Raw genomic sequence first — 12074 nt, 5'->3', positions numbered from 1 at the left:
CTTTTGGTCTTCTTTTGCAATAATTTAACCTAATTTATTTATATATATATATTTCTTATTGTAATTGGTAGTATTTTATGTATTACGATGTACTACTGCCACAAAGCTACAAATTTACCAAAAAGCAAAGATAACGTCAGTGATATTAAACCTGATTCTGACTATAAGCCTTAATTAGTTTGTCAGTGACTCAGGAGTTGTGTTACGCAGTAATAAACCACTGAACCGCTTGATAACTTTACTCTTCATTGTGTTTTATATTTTAACGAAACACACTCAGTGGTCACTGAGGTATTAAATATCTCCTGTACCTAATAAAGTGGCCACTGAGTGTATGCTTATGGTCATCTCCTGCTGTAGTCCATCCACTTCAAGTTTCAACATGTTGTGCATTCAGTGAAGTTCTTCCACACAACACTGGTGTAACACTTGGTTATCTGAGTTACTGTCACCTTCCTGTCAGCTTGAACCAATCTGGCCACTCTCCTCTGACCTGTCTCATTAACAAACCATTTTCACCTGCAGAACTGCCACTCACTGGATGTGAATTTTTTTGTTTTTCACACCATTCTCTGTAAATTCTGGCACCAACAATAGTTCTACAGTCAAAGTCACTTGGACACATTCCTTCCCCATTCTGATGTTTGGTCTGAACAACGACTGAAGCTCTTGACCATGTCTGTGTGCTTGTCTACATTGAGTTTCTGCCACACGATTGGCTGATTAGGTATTGTATTTGCATTAACGAGCAGGTGTACAAGTATATCAAGTCAAGTCAAGTTTATTGTCATTTAACTATATACATTTATACCATCAAATGAGAGCGTTTCTCTGAACCAGGATGTAAAGCTCTGTAGTATACATAACACACATAACATAGGAAGGTTGTGGAAGCATTGGAGAGGGTACAGAGGAGATTTACCAGGATGCTGCCTGGTTTAGAGAGTATGGATTATGATCAGAGATTAAGGGAGCTAGGGCTTTACTCTTTGGAGAGAAGGAGGATGAGAGGAGACATGATAGAGGTGTACAAGATATTAACAGGATTAGACAGAGTGGCAGCCAGCGCCTCTTCCCCAGGGCACCACTGCTCAGTACAAGAGGACATGGCTTTAAGGTAAGGGGGAGGGAAGTTCAAGGGGATATTAGAGGAAGGTTTTTCACTCAGAGAGTGGTTCTTGCGTGGAATGCACTGCCAGAGTCAGTGGTGGAGGTGGATACACTAATGAAGTTTAAGAGACTACTAGACAGGTATATGGAGGAATTTAAGGCGGGGGGTTATATGGGAGGCAGGGTTTGAGGGTCGGCACAACATTGTGGGCTGAAGGGCCTGTAATGTGCTGTACTATTCTATGTTCTATAACACATAATAACATGAAAGCAAGGATGAGATCTATGACTAACAAATCTATTCCAATAAAGTGGTCTCTGTGGATTTTAATGATAATTATTGACTCAATTTAAGGAATTTTAAACAAGTAATTATAATTTTTTACAGTAAATCATCAGTGAGGATAAGAGTCACATGTTAAACTTTTAACTTTATATTGAATTACTGTGATGAAATGAATTTCCCGTAAGCTTTTCATAAAACATCCGCCTGATAAAGCTAATTGGGAAACACGCAAGTCTGATTTTGTTTTGAGGTGAGAGATCACACTTCCATACGGCAGGGTTAAAACCGCTTACTCACAGTTAAACTATTTTCCCTTGTTGGCAATGACAGGCCAGTTAAGTGGCTCACTGGCAGAACTCTTGATGAAAGAATGGAAAGTTGGCTCTGTGTCTCTGAGTGGAATAAGACTGAGGTTCGGAAAGGGTAACTTCTCCCACGCAGTCTCCCTTGAGTCATGTTCGAACACACAAATGAAACCTTTTTGCCTGAAAAGATTATTTCAAGTCTCTGAGAAGACAAGCCATTTAAAAAGAAGTGTAGATAAGGACTCTTCAACACTTAATTAGCAGATTCAGGAACATTTCAAGAAGGTGAATTGTAAGGCAACTCTTTCAGCCTAGTTCTAAAGCGGCAACAAACTTTGCGCTGGATATGTGATGTGGTGCATTCCTTCATTCACCTGGCAGCCCTCCACTCTGTCATTGTTGCTACCATCTCCATATTATGAATTCCTAATTTGCTATTTGTACAGCACACACCATCTGGACAGTGAAGATGTATACCTCAGGATGCTCTTCATTGACTACAGCTCTGCATTCAAATAACCATCCCCTCAAACTAATCAATGAGCTTCAAGACATCGGCCTCAATACCTCCTTGTGCAATTAGATCTTCAATTTCCTCACTTCCAGACCCCAGTCAGTTTGGATCTCCATCAGCACAGGTGCACCACGGGGCCGTACGGTGTGTTGCCTCCCGGGTGCAAGGGTCAGAGATTTTTCGGAGAGGCTGCAGGGCATTCTAAAAGGGGAGAGTGAGCAGCCAGCTGTCGTGGTGCATGTATGTACTAACGGCATAGGAAGAAAGCCGGATGAGGTCCTACAAGCTGAATTTAGGGAGCTAGGAGATAAATTAAAGAGTAGGACCTCAAAGGTAATGATCTCAGGATTATTACCGGTGCCACGAGCTAGCCAGAGTTGGAATAGCAGGATAGTAGAATGAAGATGTGGCTTGAGCGGTGGTGCAGGAAGGAGAGTTTCAGATTCCTGGGGTATTGGAACCACTTCTGGGGGAGGTGGGACCAGTAATGTCCGGACGGTCTACATCTGGGCAGGTCCAGGATCAATGTCCAAGGGGGATTGTTTGCTCGTGCTGTTGGGGAGGTTTTAAACTAATATGGCAGGGGGATGGGAACACACACAGAAAAGAAGAGGGAAGTGATGCAGAGACCAAAACTAGAGTTAGTGAAGAAAAAAGTAAGAGTAGAGTGCATAAAAGTAAAAAGCAAAAATCGCAAAGGTCACTAGATTCTAAAAGGACAATGAGTATAAGGGCACTTTATCTAAATGCCCATATCATTAGAAACAAGGTTAGTGAACTTGTGGCACAGATCAGTACCAATGCATATGATTTAGTGACCATTACAGACACCTGGTTGCAAGGTGGAGATGACTGGGAATTAAATATCCAAGCGTATCAGGTAATACGGAAAGATAGGCAGGAAGGCAAAGGAGATGGGGTGGCGCTCTTAATTAAGGATGAGATCAGGGTGATTGTGAGAGACGATATGAGATCTATGGAGCAGAATGTTGAGTCCATCTGGGTAGAGGTTAAGAATCGTAAAGGGAAAAAAATCACTGGAGGGAGTTGTCTACAGGCCACCTAATAAAAATATTGCAGTGGCAGAGGCTTGTAAGAACAGAATGGCAGTTGTCATGGAGGGTTTTAACTTCCACATAGACTGGGTGAATAAGGTTCGTCAAGAAGACTTGAGGAGGACTTCATAGAATGCATCCGTGATGGCTTTCTTGAGCAGCATATTAGTGAACCTATAAGGGAAAATGCTATCTTAGATCTAGTCCCGTGCAATGAGACAGATAAGATTAACGATCTTGTAGTCAGGGATCTTCTTGGAAAGAGTGATCATAGTATGATTGTATTTCGCATACAGATGCAGAATGAAATAGTTAGATCTAAAACTAGTGTATTATGCTTGAACAAGGGAGACTACAACAGGATGAGGGAGGAGTTGGCTAATGTGGATTGGGAGCACAGGCTCTTTGGTAGGACAGTTGAGGAACAATGGAATGCTTTCAAAGAGATTTTTCACAGTGCTCAGCAAAAGTATATTCCAGTCAAAAGTAAGGACAGTAAGTGTGGGGAGAGTCAGCCTTGAACAACTAAGGAAATAGAAGATAGGATCAAATTAAAAGCTCATGTGTACAAAGTTGCAAAGAGTAGTTGGAGACTGGAGAATTGGGAAAACTTTAAAAAGCAACAGAGAACAACTAAGCAAGAAATAAGGAAAGGGAAGATAGAGTATGAAGGTAAATTAGCACAAAATATAAAAACAGATAGCAAAAGTTTTTATAAATATGTAAAGCAGAAGAGGGTGGCTAAAGTCAACGTAGGTCCCTTGGAAGACAAGAAGGGGAAATTGATATTGGGTGATAAGGAAATGGCTGAGGCATTGAACGACTATTTAGTGTCAGTCTTCACGGTGGAGGACACGTCTAATATGCCACAGAATGATGTTATGGACAAAATGGGAAGTGAGGTCCTAGATAAAATCACTGTCACTAAAGAGATAGTGATGAGCAAACTAGAGGGCCTGAAGGTAGATAAGTTCCCTAGTCCTGATGGAATGCATCCCAGGGTGCTGAGGGAACTGGCGGAAGTTATAGTAGATGCATTGGTAATCATTTACCAAAATTCTCTAGACTCTGGGCAGGTCCCGGCAGTTTAGAAGACAGCAAATGTCACGCCACTTTTTAAAAAAGGATGTAGGCAAAAGTCAGGCAACTATAGGCCAGTTAGCTTAACATCTGTAGTCAGGAAGATGCTTGAAGCTGTCATTAAGGAAGAAATAGTGAAATATTTAGAAAGGAGTGGTTCCATTAGACAGACACAGCATGGATTCAGAAAGGGCAGGTTCTGTCTGACAAACTTACTGGAGTTCTTTGAGGATATAATGAGTGCAGTGGATAGAGAGGAACAGGTGGATGTCATGTACTTGGATTTCCAGAAGGCATTCAATAAGGTGCTGCACAAGAAACTCATAAATAAGATAAGGATGCATGGAGTCAGAGGAAGTGTATTGGCATGGATAGTGGATTGGTTAACTGATAGAAGGCAGAGAGTTGGTATAAATGGGTGTTTCTCTGGTTGGCAGTCAATGGTGAGTGGGGTGCCGCAGGGGTCGGTGCTGGGCCCGCAGCTGTTCACCATTTACCTTGATGATTTGGAAGAGGGGATTGAGTATAGCATAGCAAAATTTGCTGATGACACTAAACTGAGTGGAAAAACAAATTGTACAGAGGATGTGGAGAGTCTGCAGAGGGATATAGATAGGTTAAGTGAGTGGGCCAAGGTCTGGCAGATGGAATACAACGTTGGTAAATGCGAGATCATCCACTTTGGAAGGAATAATAGAAGAGCAGATTATTATTTAAATGGTGAAAGATTGCAGCATGCTGTTGTGCAGAGGGACATGGGAGTGCTTGTTCATGAATCGCAAAAAGTTGGCTTGCAGTACAACAGGTTATTAAGAAGGCAAACGGAATGTTTTGCTAGATTGTTTTGCTTCATTGCTAGAGGGATTGAATTCAAGAGCAGGGAGGTCATGCTGCAACTATACAGGGTACTGGTGAGGCCGCACCTGGAGTACTGTGTGCAGTTCTGGTCTCCATACTTGAGGAAGGATATACTGGCTTTGGAGGCAGTGCAGAGGAGGTTCACCACGTTGATTCCAGAGATGAAGGGGAGATTGAGGAGAGATTGAGTCACCTGGGACTATACTCTCTGGAATTCAGAAGAATGAGAGGGGATCTTATAGAAACATACAAAATTTTGAAAGGGATAGATAAGAAAGAAGTAGGAAAGTTGTTTCCATTGGTGGGTGAGATTAGAAATAGGGGACATCGCCTTAAGATACCCCAGACAAAATTTAGGACAGAGATGAGGAGAAACTGTTTTTCCCAGAGAGTGGTGAATCTGCGGAATTCTCTGCCCAGGGAAGCAGTTGAGGCTTTTTCACTAAATATATTTAAGATACAGTTAGATAGATTTTTACAAAGTAAGGGAATTAAGGGAATGGGGAAAAGGCAGGGAGTTGGAGCTGAGTTTACGGACAGATCAGCCATGATCTTATTGAACAGCGGGGCAGGTTCGATGGGCTGGATGGCCTACTCCTGCTCCTATTTCTTATGTTCTTATTTGCTTAGACCCCGCTCTTCTCACTGTAGTGGTTAGCACAAAGCTTTACAGTACCAGTGACCAGGGTTCAATTTCCACAGCTACCTATAAGGAATTTGTACGTTCTCCCTGTGACCATGTGGTTTTGCTCTGGATGCTCTGGTTTCCTCCCACAGTCCAAAGATGTGCTAGTTGGTAGGTTAATTGGTCATTGTAAATTGTCCAATGATTAGGCTAGAAGTAACTCAGGGGACTGCTGGGCAGTGTGTCTTGATGGAGCTGAAGGGTCTATTCCATGCTGTATCTCAATCAATCAACAAATAAACAAACAAACAAACAAAGGGACAAACAATCTAACAAACTTATGACTGAGCGGCTAAGTGCAGTTTCAATGCCATATTGAAGTTTGCTGACGACACCACTGTTGTTGGCCGAACAAAAGATGAATCAGCATTTCGGAGGAGGAATGAAAATCTGGCTAAGTGGTGCCACAACTACAACCCCTGACTCAACATCAGCCAAACTAAAGAGCTGATTATTGACTACAAGAGGAGGAAGTCAAAAGTCTGTGAGCCGGTCCACATCAGTGGATCAGAAGTAGAGAAGGTCAGTAACATTTTTGTATTTGGACAACTTTGTCTTTTGCACATTGGTTGTTTGTCTGCCTTTGTTGTGTGTAGTTTTTCATTGATTCTGTCCTATTTCTTAGTATTTACAGTGATTGTCTATGAGAAAATGAATCTCGGGATTGTATATGGTGACATATATGTATATTGATAATAAATTTACTTTGAACATTGAAGTTTGAACAACTGTGGGGTGTCTCGAAGGAGGCTTCAGATTTGCTGGGAATTCTAAATGTGTATGTAACAACCCTGGCAACAAGACTGGGACCCACTTTTTTCTGCCTTCTGACCCTTTCCTCTCCAGTCCCAATGAAGGCTCTCAGCCTGCAACGTCGTATTCTCCTCCATAGAGGCTGCCTGACCCAGCGAGTTCCTCCAACATTTTAGAGTCATAGAAAAGTACAGCACAGAAACAGGACCTTTGGTCCATCCATTCCATGTTGACCCACTTAAACTGCTTAGTCTAATCAACATGCACCGGGACCATAGCCCTCCATACCCCTACCTTCTATGTACCAATCCAAACTTAGTAAACATTGAAATCGAGCTCATATGCATCACTTGCACTGGAAGCTCATTCCACACTCTCATGACCCGCTGAGTGAAGAAGTTTCCCCTCATGTTCCCCTTAACCTTCTCATCTTTCACCCTTAACCCATGACCTCCAGTTGTATTCCCACCCAACTTCAGTGGAAAAAGCCTGCTTGCATTAACCCTATCTATACCCCTCATCATTTTATATACCTCTAACAAATCTCCTCTCAATCTTCTATGTTCCAAGGAATAAAGTCCTAACCTTTTCAATCTTTCCTTGTAACTCAGGTCCTCCAGATCTGGAAACATCCTTGTAAATTTTCTCCTTGCTCTTTTAATCTTATTTACATCTTTCCTGTAGGTAGGTGATCAAAACTGCACACAGTACTCCAAATTAGGCCTCACCAATGTCTTATACAATTTCAACTTAACATCCCAACTCCTGTATTCAAAACTTTGATCTATGAAGGCCACTGTGCCAAAAATGTTTTCTTAATGACCCTATTTAGCTGTGAGACCATGTTCAATGAATTATGAAATAATTGTGTGTGTGTGTGTGTATGTGTGTGTGTGTGTGTGTATATTGTGTGTGTAACTCCACAACCCCAGAACCAGCCCAGTCACCTCCTGCCACTTTAATGATATTTACTCATCAAATTGTGAAATAACACCACTAAAATAGCAAATAGATTGCATTTTAAAAGGCAAATATTCATTTTCTAGTCCTCAGTTTCTCATGGGCTCATTCAGGGCAATAGTACCTCTGGGAGGTGTAGGGCTATTAATTCAGACTTATCACTCAATTATGATAAATGTTTACCCATTAATATTGCTGATATTTCTACTCTAATATCGCCATTAATAATGTTTATTTATTTTAAACGATATTTTTCAATACTAAATGGTTCCTTAAGGATGATATAGATGGGGGTGGTAACAGGGATAAGTTCCCACTACCTGTTAAATGCTCCCAATGGCGTGCGACTCAAATAGCCTCTGACAGCCAAGTCCAGCTCTTGGCCTTCACATGTGGCTTAGCTACTAAGCCCAGTGGAACCATTTCTACTAACAGGTAAAGGGGCAAAGGCGGGTTACTGGCACCTTAAACCTAGTGAGTCTAGGCAGTTGGGGATTATCAGCCATGGTTGGCAGCTTATCTAAGAGAAGGAAAACTCTGATCTCAAACCTCTGCTCCCTAACTTCCCCACTCATTGGGAAGACTTTGGGAGTAAACCTCAAGGAAATTTCCGGAGCTGGAGTTACTACGTTGAGTTCAATGCAGACTGGCAACTCCTGTGGCGCAGCTGGTGCCAAACTGTATCGTCTCTGCCATTCCTTTGAGTTCATCAGATGCATGGAGAGAGGGGGATTGCTACTTGGGCCACAAGTTGCTCTCCTTATTGCACTGCCCTGGTTTGCTTACCTAGACAGCTAAGACGCAATATCCATGATCAACCCAGACCAATGGAGAACTCACTTCAGTACCAGATACAGTAGCGATAGCATCGGGAGCTATTTCCAATGTCCTGGTCATTACTACCCTTTAATAAAATTGGTCAACACGTTTTAAAATGGTTGATGCATTTCTCACCTTCCAACCATGACAACAGTTCAACAGTCCTTTATTGAAATGCTTTGAGATAACATGAGACTGTGATAAGCACAATGCAAGTCTTTCTAACTGAAGACTCCATTGGTCAGAGCTGACCATGGATGTTGTGTCCTAGCTGACGAGCCCTATCTGCCTGAAGCAACTGGTTTAAGGCACCAGTTACCTGCCTTTGCCCCTTCTCCTATCAGTAGAAATGGCTCTGTGGGCCTTAGTAGCTAAATCACATATAAAGACCAGGAGCTGGACTAGGTGGTCAGAAACTATTTGAGGTGAACGTCACTGGAAGCATTTAATAGGTAGTGGGAGCTTATCCCCATTACCACCCCCAGCTGTAACAACCTCACTGAGAGAGGGAAAATACAAGAGTACACAAGGAATCATAAACACAAGAGATACTGCTGACATTGGAGATGTCTACTAACATACATAAAATGCTGGAAGAACCCATCAAGTCAGGCAACTTTCTTGGAAGTGAATAAGCTATCAATGTTTCAGGCTGAGATCCTTCATCAGGACTGGAATGGAAAGGCAGACATACCAACTGTTTATTCCCCTCCATAGATGCTGCCTGATTTGCTGAGTTCCTCCAATATTTGGTGTGTGTGTTGCTCAAGAGTATGTAGGAAATTATCCCAAAGTACTTCAGAGCTGTGAAATGATCAAAAAAATTCAAAATTCAAAGTAAATTTATTATCGAAGTACACATATATACGTCACCATATACCACTCTGATATTCATTTTCTTGCAGGCATACACAGTAGATACACAACAGAATTAATGAAAAGCTTCACACAAAGATCCCATATGCAATATAGACAAACTGTGCAAATACCAAAGAAATAAACAAACAAACAGACAGATGGATAGGTAGGTAGATAAATAGATATCTATCAAGATGATGAATTGTAGTCTTGAAAGTTAATTCATAAGTTGTGGAATCTTGAGATGGAGAAAGTTAAACAAAGAGGTGAATTTAAGCAGGACTGTGATGGGGGAAAGGAGCAGGAAAATCAGAGGGATTTGGAAGTGAATTTCAGAGGGCAAGATTTGATGGTCTATGACATTATCATTAAGTGTTCAGGGCTGGGAGTTTGCAGAGTTGTGTGGGTATGCATTGAGAAAGATCAGATATTGTTACAGAACAGAAAAGACCCCATATATGAGAAGATTGAAATAAGATGAGGGGAATTTTAATATTAAAGTTCTAGAGAATTGAGAGCCAATTTTGGTACTCAACGCATGGGCAAAAATAGATGAAGAGAATTTGGCAAGGATTAGGATATGGGCCTCAGATCTTTCAACAAAGTCAATTTTGCCAAATATAAAAGAAGATCGAATGGCAAGTTTGATTCAGTAGGAGATGTGCTGCAGTTGTAGTTACATTTTGGGCAACCTCCAACCTGATGACATGAATATCAAATTCTCCTTCCAGTAAAAAAATGTCTCTACCATTGTCCTTTCTTCCTCTGTTACCCATACTGACCTTTCACCTCTTCTCACCTGTCCATCACTTCCCCCAGGTCCCCTCCTCTCCTGGTTTCTCCTAACCTGGGTTTCTCCTATCATCCACTCTCTTCTCTTATCAGCTTCCTTCTTCTCCAGCACTTGACCTTTCCCAACCACCTGGCTTCACCTATCACCTTCTAGTTATCCTCCTACTCCTACCCCCACCCTTTTTATTTGGGTGTCTTTCCCCTTCCTTCTCAGTCCTCAAGAAGAATCATGGTCCAAAATGTCAACTAGTTATTCATTTCTAGAGATGCTGCCTGACCTACTGAGTTCCTCCAGCATTTTGTGTGGGTTGCTCTGGATTTCCAGCATCTGCAGAATATCGCACATCTATGGTGAGAATATAGTTCAGTTTGATATTGTATTGGAGGCTAAGGTTGAAAATGGTCAATTTCAGCCACCGACAACTGAGGATGGTATTGAAGGATAAAGATGCATGGTTTGCATTGGTCATTATGGACAAGCCTTAGTTTCCTCTAATTAATAATTGTAAGTAATTGTAGATTATCCAAAATTAGGTGACAGACGGACACATGGAGACAACGTATATTGAGAAAAGAGCTAGTGGTGAGTCTCTGCAACATCAGTCCACATGGGTAAGCTGGGGACGGGAACCGACACCACTTGTAGCATGGCTGATAGCGTGTTGCTATTACAGCTCGGACTGTCAGATTTCAGAGTTCAATTCTGGCATCCTCTGCAAAAAAGTTTGTACATCCTTCCGGTGTGCACGTGTGTTTCCTCCCGGTGCTCCAGTTTCCTCCCACAGTCCAAAGGTGTACCAGTTAGTAAATTGATAGGTCACTGAAAGTTATCCTATGATTAGGCTGGGGTTAAATTGGTGGATTGCTAGGCGGCACGGCTCAGAAGGACATATTCTGTGCTGTAACTCTAAATGAATGAAATAAATAACAGAAAGCTTTGGTGGAAATTAGCAGACTGTGACCACACAGGTGAGAATCCAGTCAGGGAGAAGGCAGATGGTACGATCAGCCATGTCAAAGGCTGAAGAACAAAGAAAATAATGTTGCATTACAGTCACAGAAAACCCTTTACTTAGCACATCTTGAATATTGTGGGAGAATTCAAAATTTTCTGAAGGACTTCAGATGTTGAACTCTAAGGAAAAGTAGGTAAAGAGAAAGGAAAGTACTATTCATTTCTGGGAAGGGGTGAAGATACTCGAGGAGGACTGCGGGAATAGATACGGGGAAATGCCTGAAGCAGCAGAGGGAATTGAAAAGCTGCCTGAAGAGTTTTGCTGGAAAGAGAATGCCATAGTTTTGGCAAAGGTTGGCAGAAGTCCTGGAGAAAAGCATTCATGGAATTTCCAGGAATATTACAATAACTGATTAAGAAGATTTCCAAGAGAATTTCTTTTTTTCTGAGGTAGGTGCAGAGGAAGATAGGATTGGAAAGGATTTTGAGTTGTGATATGAGAGGAGTAGGATCAGAAGCGGTCTCTTCCTCAAACTAAACCATCGTAAGTAGTTGCTTTAGCCTCGTAGTTCTAGAGGTGTTGTAATTCACCAATGATTACAGTGACTATACAGCACTAAAAGAGGCCATTGGTACACCACACCTGCCCTATCCATTCTATTGGAAGTCCATGTGAGCAAGGGGCACAGGGAGCCAGTGAGCCCAGATTTTGTGCCTGGAATTCGGGGTCCAATCATCAGCTAGACCAAGAGTCAATACCAAGGATTGAAACCCAAAGTTCAATTGCAAGTCTGGAAGTTGAGGACCGGGGACCAGAGAATGGAGAGTTGCCCTGGAGTTGGGGGGACTGTCCGTGGATGTGTGTGGGTGGGAGGGAGGAACAGATCTCGTTCTGCTGTTGTTGTTTTGTTGCTTGTTGTGTTCTGTGTTGTTCTGCTCAGCATTCTGGGCAGGCTATGTTGGCACCAGGAAGTGCGGTGACACTTGCAGGCTGACCCCAGCACACCCTTAGGTGCACGTTTCGACGTACATGATAAATACATC

The 12074-nt window shown here is 42.1% G+C and overlaps 1 protein-coding gene across 1 annotated transcript in view; it reads left to right on the top strand.

The window, feature by feature from the left end:
* LOC140732848 (trafficking protein particle complex subunit 3-like) overlaps positions 1-12074 on the top strand; it is a 65311-nt gene that overhangs the window by 30758 nt on the left and 22479 nt on the right. The window lies entirely within an intron of this gene.

The sequence above is a fragment of the Hemitrygon akajei genome, chromosome 9, assembly GCF_048418815.1.
Source record: "Hemitrygon akajei chromosome 9, sHemAka1.3, whole genome shotgun sequence".
NCBI lineage: Eukaryota > Metazoa > Chordata > Chondrichthyes > Myliobatiformes > Dasyatidae > Hemitrygon > Hemitrygon akajei.
The sequence above is the reverse complement of the archived record's forward strand: the minus strand, read 5'-3'. Positions and strand labels throughout refer to the sequence as shown.